General features: G+C 40.6%; 1 pseudogene; it reads left to right on the top strand.

Annotated features, from left to right (window-relative positions):
* Positions 1-7621, top strand: part of LOC126991634 (uncharacterized protein DDB_G0271670-like) — a 15895-nt pseudogene extending 8274 nt beyond the window's left edge.
* The last annotated feature ends 3047 nt before the right edge of the window (positions 7622-10668 follow it).

The raw sequence follows: 10668 nt of genomic DNA, 5'->3' as shown, positions 1-10668 counted from the left end.
TAAGAGAGAAAGGAGAATAATAAAAATAAGAAAACACGAAGAAGGAATTAAGGAAAGTGAATGTTGGAATGAGAGACTGAGAAGAGAATGAAGAAAAAAGGTGAAAAAAGGTAAAAAATGAGAAATGAAGGAAAAACTGAAGAGAAAGTGATTTACAGAATGAGAAAAAGGAACAAAATGGAACGAAAGAATGAGAGAAGAGAAAGAGGATGAAGAGAAAAGGTGAAGAAAGGGAAAACATGAGAAATAAAGGAAAGGTTAAAGAGAGTGATTCAGAAAAGGAGAAAAAAGGAAAAAAAAGGGAACGGGAGAATGAGAGAAGAGAAAGGGAAAGAGAATGAGAGAAAGAGAATGAAAAAGTGAAAAATGGGGAAAAAATGAGAAATGAAGGAAAAGATGAAGATAAAGTTGTTCAGAGGAAGGGAAATAGAAAAAAAAATGGAAAACGAAAATGGGAAAGTGAAAAGGAAATGAGAAAGAGGAAAATGAAAGAAAGAAAAAGAGAATGAAAGGAAGGAAGGATGAAAGGAAAAATATTTGTTGAATCTGAAAAAAAGGAAGAGAAGGAGAGAGAGAAGAAGGACGGAAAAGGAGAGGAAGAGGAAAAGAGGAGGAAGAGGATGAAAAATAAGAAAGAACGGAGGGAGAGAAAGGAGATGAGGAAGATGTGATAAAGGAGAGAAGGTGGAAAGAATGAGGAGGAATAAAGATGAGACGAGAGAGAGAGAGAGAGAGAGAGAGAGAGAGATGAAGGAGGGTGAGAGAAGGGTGATTAGGGTGAAAAGATGATGCCGTAGACAATTTCATGTAATATTCACAACGATCTTCTCCCTTACTCTCCCTTCCCCTCCTCTCCCTCCTCTCTCTTCCCTTCCTCTCCCTCTCCATTCCCCTCACTTTCTTTCCCTTCCGTTCCTCTTCTTTTCTCTCCTTTCCCTTCCTTTATCTTCCTCTCCCTTTCTCTCCCTTCCCTTCCCCTCCCTTCCCTTCCTCTCTCTTCCTTTCTTCATACACATTCTCATCCTTTCTCTCTCTCAATTTCTCTCCCTTTTGCTCCCTTTCTTTTTTCCTGAGAGAGAGAGAGAGAGAGAGAAATTCAGGAAGGAAGGAGTTTGAAGGAATGTTCGGAGGAAGGAGAGAAGAATTATGAGAGACGAGAAGGGGTGAGAGAGAGAGAGAGAGAGAGGAGAGGAGAGAAGAGATAAATTTGAAAGCTTGCAGGAAATGTGAAATACAACATAACTTAGTAGTAGTAGCAATAGTAGTAGTAATAGTAATAGTAGTAGTAGTAGTAGTAGTAGTAGTAGTAGTAGTAGTAGTAGTAGTAGTAGTAGTAGTAGTAGAAAGTGATAACAGGATAAGGAAAAAAAAAAAACAAGAGAAAATGAAGTAAATAAAAGAATAAAAAAGAATGGGAAAAAATGAGTTGAAAAAATGAGGAAGAATGAAAGAAAGAAAGAAAGAAGGAAAGAAAGAATAAGAAAGAGATAAGAAACTGCAAACTATGTGATTGGAAGAAGAAGTAGTAGTGGTAGTAGAAATAGTAGTAGTAGTAGTAGTAGTAGTAGTAGTAGTAGTAGTAGTAGTAGTAGTAGTAGTAGTAGTAGTAGTAGTAGTAGTAGTAGTAGTAGTAGTAGTAGTAGTAGAAATAGTAGTAGTAGTAGTAGTAGTAGTAGTAGTAGTAGTAGTAGTAGTAGTAGTAGTAGTAGTAGTAGTAGTAGTAGTAATAGTAGTAGTAGCAGTATCAGGACACAAGTTAGACAAGTTTCCCCTCCCGCGAACATCTGATTCCGTCATTTACATACAAATTACACACAAATCACCGACAAAAAGGCCATTACCTCTTCCATCTGTTGTTCCTCCTCCTCCTCCTCCTCCTCTTCCTCCTCTTCCTCCTCCTTGTGTGATATTTATTTCTCCTTATTTCTTCGGTCTCCCCGTTTTCTTCTTTGCGATTTTCTTTTATATTTTTTCTTTCTTCCTCCTCCTCCTCCTCCTCCTCCTCCTCCTTCACCATCTGCTGCCCTCCTCCTCCTCCTTCTCCTACTTCGCTTTCCTTTTCCTCTTCCCTCAAAACCCTAGAAGCGGAAAAAGAGGAAAAAGAAGGAGGAGGAGGAGGAGGAGGAAAAGGAGGAGGAGGAGGAGAAGTAGGGCACAGAATTTCTCAAAGCATACTCTAACCCTCAACATCCTCTCCTCCTCCTCCTTCTCCTCGTTCAATTTTCTCATGTCCTTCTCTTCGTCTTCTCCCAAATTATGGTCTGACCAGTATGGCTTTTTGGTGTGTGTGTGTGTGTGTGTGTGTGTGTGTGTGTGTGTGTGTGTGTGTGTGTGTGTGTGTGTGTGTGTGTGTGTGTGTGTGTGTGTGTGTGTGTGTGTGTGTGTGTTTATTTTTATTTTCGCATTTTTTTTTTCATCTCTACTTTTTTCAATATTGATTTACTTTTTCAACCCTTTTTCTTCAGGGTTTTTTTTTATTTTATTTTCATCTACTTTCTTTTTTTGTTGTTATTTTCTTCCCCTATACCTTTATCTGATTCGCTTTTGTCGTATTAAAACAAAAAAATAAATAAAGTAAAATTAAAAATTAAAAGAAAGCAGAACAAAACAGAAAAGAAAAAAATAACAAGAAAGGTGAAACAAAATATTTAAAAAGAAACATCAAACACAAAGATAGAAAAATAAATAAATAGCAAAACAAGACTGAAAAAAGAAAAATTAACAAAAACGAGAGAAAATGAATATAAAAAATTCACGCCTGAAAAAAATAGAATAAAAAATAACAAACAAGAAAAAGATAATAAAAACGACAATATAAAAAATCAAACAAAAAATATTAAAAAAAACAATCACATTAAAAACACTAACTAAATCAAAACAACAACAAAATATAACACTATTGATTTACGGCCAAAATATAATTCCCGCTTCATGAATGTCGGTAAAATTCACTTCACTGCTCGCTAACGACTTTTTTTTACGCTAACAACATGCCATAACGCAATTACTTGGCCCTCGGTAGAGACTGCATTACGTGTGTGTGTGTGTGTGTGTGTGCGTGTGTGTGATAGCTTTACGGGGAGAGAAAATAGGAAAAGAAAATAAGAAAGGAAAGCGAGGAAAAGATAAAAGGAGAAAAACGAAGGAGAAGAAGAGTATGAAAGAAAGGGATGAAAGGATAAGAGAGGGAAAATGAAAGGGGGGGACGGAAAGGAAGAGGAAAAGTAGGTAGGAAAGGGAGGAAAAGAAGAAAAATGGGAAAAGAAAGAAAGCGTTCCTAGATGACTTCAAAATGTCTGTCAAAATATCCCTATTCGGTCAAAAAGCTTCTCACGCTCAATCAAAATTTCCTTCGCCCTGTCAAAAATTTTCCACGCCCAGTTAAAATTTCCCACGCCTTATCAAATTTTCCCACGCCTAGTCGAAATTTCCCACGCCCATTTAAAAGTTCCCACGCCCTGTCAAAATCTCCCACTCCAAAAATTTATCTCCAGTAAAAAAAAAAGAAAAAAATCTCCCACGCATCCCAAAAATGCTCGCACTTCTCGCTTAAAAATTTATCCCACTTCTCGGAAATTCCCTTCGCTCCCTCGAAATTTCCTTGCTCGCGAGATATTTCCCGGCCTTGAGTTCCCTCCCTCATAAAGTAACTCTTGTATGCTCTCTAGGAAGTAATATGTTTGGCCCGCGTAGGAGAGGAAGAGGAGGAGGAGGAGGAGGAGGAAGGAGAGATGGAAGGAGGTGAAGAAGACGGGAAGGAAAGGAAGGGTAGCTGAGGAGGAGGGGAAAGAAGAGGAGGAGAAAGAGGGAAGGGAATACGCTAAAGGAAGGAGGAGGAGGAGGAAGAGTAGCAGGAGAGATGGAAGTGAAGAAGGGAAGGGAAGAGAAGGAAGGGTAGGGTAGCTGATAATGAGGGGAAAGAAGATTAGGAGCAAGAGGGAAGGAAGAGAAGAAGGGAAGGAAGGGAAGGAAAGGAAGAACTGAGAAAGAAGGGAAAGAAAGGGAAAGGGTAACTGAGGATAAGAGGAAAGAAGAGGAGGAGAAAGAGGAAAGGGAATAAGCTAAAGGAAGGAGAAGGAGAAGGAAGAGTAGAAGGAGGAAAGATAGAAGGAAAGAAGGGAAGGATAAGGAGAGGGAAGGTAAGGGAAAGTTGGTTGTATACGAGTAGGAAGAAAAAAAAGAGGAGAAAAAAAGGAGAAGAGAAGGAGAAGAAAGAGAAGAAGATGGAAAGAAAGAAGGGAAGAAGGGAGAAGAGGAGAAAGGAAAGGAAGGGAAGGATGGGAGAGGCCGAGGGAAAAGAAGATTCTATAAACATGAAGCAAATGAGTTGAAGGGAAGACGGGGAGGAAGAGAAGGAAAAAGAGGGGAAGGAGAGGAGGAGGAAGAAAGATATGGAGGATAAAGGAGGAGGAGGAGGAGGAGTAGCAGGAAGTGAAAAAAAAAGAGAAAGGGAAGGAGGATAAAGAAGATATATGAAAGAAGGGAAGAGGAGGAAGAGAGGGAGGAAGAAAAGTAAAGAAAAAACATAACTGAAGAAAAAAGAAAGAAAATATGACAAGGAAAACAAGGAGACAGGAAAGTGTTAAAATCAAATGAATGAGAGAAAAAAAGAGAAAAAACAGAAAACAGAAAGTAATCTTCGTTTTTTTTTTGTTTTTTGTTATTTTCTTTCTTTTTTTGTTTTTGCTGATTCTGTTTGTTTCTCTGTGTTTGTGTGTGTGTGTTTGTGTGTGTGTGTGTGTGTGTGTGTGTGTGTGTGTGTGTGTGTGTTTCAAGTGTAGTCTTTTAAGAGGATCCAGTTTAGTTTCTTTTCCTGTTTCAAGTTGATTTTCGCGTTGCTCTTCACGTTTCAAGTGTTTTAAGGGTGATTTAATATGCCAAGAATTCACTCACGCATATTCTCTCTCTCTCTCTCTCTCTCTCTCTCTCTCTCTCTCTCTCTCTCTCTCTCTCTCTCTCTCTCTCTCTCTCTCTCTCTCTCTCTCTCTCTCTCTCTCTCTCTCTCTCTTCCTCTCTCTCTCTCTTTTCTCCTTTTTTCTTCTTTGTTTATTTTTCTTTTTCTCTATTCTTTATCCTATCTCTCTCTTTTCCTTTCTCTATTATCGTATCTATCTGTCTATCTACTATCTATTTGTCTATCTACTATATCTATCTATCTATCTCCAGTTCTGTCTCTCATCTTCCCGGTAACACACACACACACACACACACACACACACACACACACACACACACCTCACTTCACCTGTATAATCGGCGAAAGGTGAACTTGCGCGCCCAGGAATGTTAATTATTCAGAGAGGTATGCCATCACAAACCCCTCCCCCCCCCCCTCTCTCTCTCTCTCCCTCTCTCACTCTCTCCCTTCCTTCATTCCCTCGTCCTCCAGCGCCTCTCAACATCAAGCGCATTACATTTTCTCCCTCTGCTTATTCTCTCCCTTTTCTTCCTCTGTTTCTTCCTTTTTTCCAATTTTTCTTCCTTTTTTTCTTTGTTTTTCTTTTTCCTTTTCTCTTTCTCTTTTTCAAATCCTTCTTCTCTCAAAATCATGTACATTATATTTTCTCCCTGTGTTATTTCTCTCTCCCTTTTCTTCATATGTTTCTCTTCTTTCTCCCTTTCATCCTTTTTTTCCCTCTTTCTCCTTCTCTTTTTCTCTTTCATTTCCTTCTTCTCTCAAAATCACGTACATTAAATTTTCTCCCTCTGTTATTTCTCTCTCCCTTTTCTTCATATGTTTCTCTTCTTTCTCCCTTTTATCCTTTTTTTTCCTCTTTCTCCTCTTTTTCCCCCTCTCTCCCTTCCTTTCTCCCTTCAAAAGTAAGCATATTTCTTCATTTATTATTTTTTCCTTTCCTTCCTCTGTTTCTGTTTCTACCTTATATCTTTTTACTCTTATTCCTTTCATCTTTTCTTCCTCTTTCTTCCTTTCTCCCTCTCTTCCTCTCTCCTCCTTCCTTCCTTCTCTCAAAATCAAGAGTATTTCTCCCTCTATTAATTCTCCCTTTTTCTCTCACTCCCTGTATCTATTTATCTCTTTTCTCCTTATTTTTCCTTTCCTTTCTTTTTTTCTCTTTTTTTCTCTTTTAATATCTCCGGAAACAGTTCAGCATATTCATCCCTTTCTGTTCTCCCTCTCCCTCCTTTTTCTCCTCCTCCTCCTCCTCCTCCTCCTCTTCCTCCTCTTCCTCCTCTTCCTCCTCCTCCTCCTTAAATTAACACGTCAGGTCATTTCTAACAGGTAACAATTCAGGTAATTCAGCAAGACGATAATTTGAGATGGGTAATTAACTCCCTCTTTTCATTCTTCCTTTCCCTCCTCTCTCTGTTTCTCTGTTTCTCTCTTTTATTATTTTCTCTTTCTTATTCCTTGCTTTTTTCCTTTTCACTCTTCTCTCCTTTATCAATACTTCCATTTCTTGTTTCTTTTTAGTCTTTTCTTCCCCTTTTCTGTTTCTTTCCCTCCTTCCTTTTCTTTCTCTTTTATCATCTCTTCTTCTTCTTCTTCTTCTTCTTCTTCTTCTTCTTCTTCTTCCTTTCAAAATTTTCGTGTTGGCAAATGTGATCTTCTTCCTACACCTGAGCTCTCACCCTAATTAGGTCTTGCACACCTGGTTAGCGTCTCTCAGGTAGGGGGGGGGGTTGCTTGTTATTCTCTCTCTCTCTCTCTCTCTCTCTCTCTCTCTCTCTCTCTCTCTCTCTCTCTCTCTCTCTCAGGTAAATATTCAGGTAAGGAAAAAAGATTATAACGATGTGGATATGTTATGTTAATGTTCTCTTTTACACTTCTCCTCCTCCTCCTCCTCCTCCTCCTCCTCCTCCTCCTCCTCCTCCTCCTTCTCCTCCAGGCATCTCATAATCCTAGTTCTAAGCAGTCATACGTAAGCCTTCTTCCCTTCCTCCCTCCTCTCTCTCTTTCTCTCTCTCTCTCTCCCTCTCTTTAGTACGTCATCCTCTCCCTTAATAACTCCCTCTGGTCCTGGTTACGTGAAGGGAGGAAGGGAGGAGAAGAAGAAGAAGAAGAGGGAGGGATAATGGGAGAAAGGGAAAGGAGGAACCGAGGATAGGAGAGTAAACGGAAGAAAAGGAGGAAAGGAAAAGGAAGAAGATTGAAGAAAGAATGAAAAGAAGAATAAGACGATAATGAGAAAAAGATAGGAAATAAAGGAAAATAAGGTATAGGTAAAAAGAGGGAGAAAGAAAGGCTGATAAAAGAAAGGAGGGAGAGGTGGCGGGAAGATAAGTTTGGAAGAAGAAGGAAAGGAAAAAGAAGAGGATAGGAAGGAGAGAGAAAGGGAAGAGAAAGAGGAATATTAAAGAAGAACAAGAAATGGGTGTAAGAAAATGATTCTTTCCTCTTCCTATTCTCTTTCCTTCTCCTTTTCTTCCTCTTCCTATTTTTCCTCTTCCTTTCTTTCTCTCCCTTTCTTCTTCTCTCCTTCCTTTTCTCCACGCTTCATTTCCTCACGCCCGTACTGATATTACGCCCTCCTCCTCCTCCTCCTCCTCCTCCTCCTCCTCCTCCTCCTATATCTTCTCTTTCTCTTCTTCAAGTCTTCGCTCTCGTTCTTGTCTTCCTTGTCTTCGCCTTTGTCTTACCTCCTCCTCCTCCTCCTCCTCCTCCTCCTCTTCTTCTTCCTCGTCCTCCTCCTCCTCTTCCTCTTCCTCTTGTAAGTCGAGAATCTAGTGTCATGAGCTTTTCGTTTTCTGCCTCTTTGCATTTTCTTCTTTTCTTCTTTTTCTTCTTTTTTTCTTCTTTTCCGTTCTTTTTATCCTTTTTCTTCTGCATTTCTTTCGGATTTTCCTTTTTTTCCTTTTTTTCCTTCTTTTAATGACACTACTTTTTTTTCTCCTCCCATTACTCTCTCTCTCTCTCTCTCTCTCTCTCTCTCTCTCTCTCTCTCTCTCTCTCTCATTTCATTCTCAACTTACCCAAGGTCATGGAGAGAGAGAGAGAGAGAGAGAGAGAGAGAGAGAGAGATTGTGGCATGTTCCTCCTTTTCTTTCCTTTTCATTCTCTGTTTCTCTCTTCAAATATCCCTCCTCCTCCTCCTCCTCCTCCTTCTCCTCCTCCTCCTCCTCCTCCTCCTCGCAGTTACCCTTGCAGTAAGCACCGTGTTTCTAGTCTCCTTAAGTCCTCCCATCAGTCTTAGGAAGAAGTCGGCGCAAAGAAAACGGGAGCGTAACGAGCGGGCCCCATTATACCGCCCCTCAACCCTCCCTCGTTTTCTATAAGATGATGGGAAAGGGACGGCAAGGGACGGCAAGGAAAGGGAAGGAGTTTTGTGTGTGATGGGTTAGACTTATGGGGAAGAGTAGGGTAAGGGAGGAGGGTAAGGGTGATGTATAAGGTGAATGGGGAAAAAGTTACCTAATTGAGGAGGGGAAACTTGCCTAAATGTGCGTTGGCGGAGATGGTGGTTGTGGTGGTGGTTGAGAATATTGAGAGGGGAGATGATGGATGAGTGTATGTGTGTGCGTGTGTGTGTGTGTGTAGGCGTGGGCGTATGTGCGTATGTGCGTAGTCCCCTTATTCCCTCTCCTCCTATTACCTTCAGCAATATCCTACGTAAAGAAACTCCACTCCCAAAGAAATACAGTTAAAGAAAAGCCGTGCCATACCTCAACACCAAAGGACCCTTGCGTCTACTCTACATAAGGGCGTTGATACATCTGTTACCTCCATTGCTGGGTTTGAGGACTTTCGGACGTGAGGTAATGTAATGCCTCTCTTATGTGAATGGTTGAGAGTATGATGGTTAGGATTATGTAAGGAGGAAGAAAAGGTATTAGAATGAATGAGAAAGGAGAGGTTTGTAAAAGTAAGAAGGCATGAATGAAGATATGAGGAAGAGAATGAGGAAGAGAATGTTGTATGATAAAGGAAGTTATAGATAGAGGAAGGGAAGGAGAAAGAAAATGTGAATATGTAATTGAATGAATGGTAGATGAATGGTTGTTAAGGAAATAATGAAGGAAAGGAATGAGTAAAGGAATATGGAAGAAGGATGGAATGATAAAGAAGGGAATAGACAGAGGAAGAAGAAGGAGAGATAGAAGATGTGGACGATGATAAAATTTTGAAGGAAAAGAGAAAAGACTGAGAGATATGAAGTTTAAAAAAAAAGAGGAATTGAAGTATGTATGTATGTGTGTGTGTATGAGTGTTTCTGTCGATTTGGTAAGTGACTGAACATGTATGTGTATATATGTATATGTGTGTTTATGTTTGTGTGTTTTGTTGTGTGTATTCAGCCGAAGGGAAGTTATGGGACAGGTTAGGGAGATGGATGTGTTTGTGTGTTTGTTTGCGTTTGTGTTTGTGTGAGTGAAAGCCCATTCCCATCATTGATTTAAACTATCCATTCTCAAACTTTATATTCAATCCGTTTTGTTTTCCATTCCATTTGCGTCTGAATGTAATGTGACGATTTTATTTATTTACTTATTTTTATTATTATTTTTTTTGGTTCAACTCGCGGGGTGTGTTTAAAAGGGGTCACGTTGGAAGTCGTAAATCACCACCACCACTACCACCACCACCACCACCACCACCATTACATACCTGTGTGGGAGGACAATGGACAGGTACATGCCAGGGTATAATTACAGGTGTTGGTAATTTACAGAGATGCACATCCCACTCCTGGCTCCAGTGTATACTTTCGCGTGAATTTATAACACACACACACACACACACACACACACACACACACACACACACACACACACACACACACACACACACACACACACACACACACACACACACACACATACATACATACACACACATACATTCATGCAAACACCAGTCGGCTCACATATTCACACACGTACATAGTCATGAAAACAAACACACGTAGATACATGCATGCAGTTAGGCGGGCCCGGGAAAACGTGTTCGTGCATGTTTGAGTGGCATTCTAACGTCATTTTGCTTTGTCCGTGTTGTATCGTAGTAAATGGACCCCACTCTTGTATTCTTAAGAGAGATATCCCACTCCTGCCACCAGTGTATCGTAGTCTTTAAGAGAGATCCAACCGCTGCCACCAGTTTATACTTTTCACACACACACACACACACACACACACACACACACACACACACACACACACACACACACACACACACAGAGGCACGCACGCTCAGACGCTCCAACGCACGCACGCTCCCACACAATGGAAATCGCGATAACATTTACGATTTCAGACTTAGCGAATTCAAATGAGAGTGGAAGCAAGGCGAGGGATTGGAAAGAGACGCTGCATTAAGGCGGGAGGAGGAGGAGGAGGAGGAGGAGGAGGAGGAAAGAGAAGAGGAAAAAGAAGAATAGAATATGAGATAGGACTGAGTACGACGACGACGACGAGAAGGAGGAGGAGGAGGAGGAGGAGGAGGAGGAGGAAAGAGAAGAGGAAAAAGAAGAATAGAATATGAGATAGGACTGAGTACGACGACGACGAGAAGGAGGAGGAGGAGGAGGAGGAAAGAGAAGAGGAAAAGGAATAGAATATGAGATAGGATAGAATACGACGACAACGACGACGAGGAGGAGGAGAAGGAGGAGGAAGAAAAGGAGATGAACGCTTTGTAGGAACCAGGGAGGAAAAAAAGTAGGAAAAACAGTCAGCAGCAAAAGTGTATTTCATCTTTCTTCCCTTCCC

The sequence above is a fragment of the Eriocheir sinensis genome, chromosome 7, assembly GCF_024679095.1.
Source record: "Eriocheir sinensis breed Jianghai 21 chromosome 7, ASM2467909v1, whole genome shotgun sequence".
Taxonomy (NCBI): Eukaryota; Metazoa; Arthropoda; class Malacostraca; order Decapoda; family Varunidae; genus Eriocheir; species Eriocheir sinensis.
The sequence above is the reverse complement of the archived record's forward strand: the minus strand, read 5'-3'. Positions and strand labels throughout refer to the sequence as shown.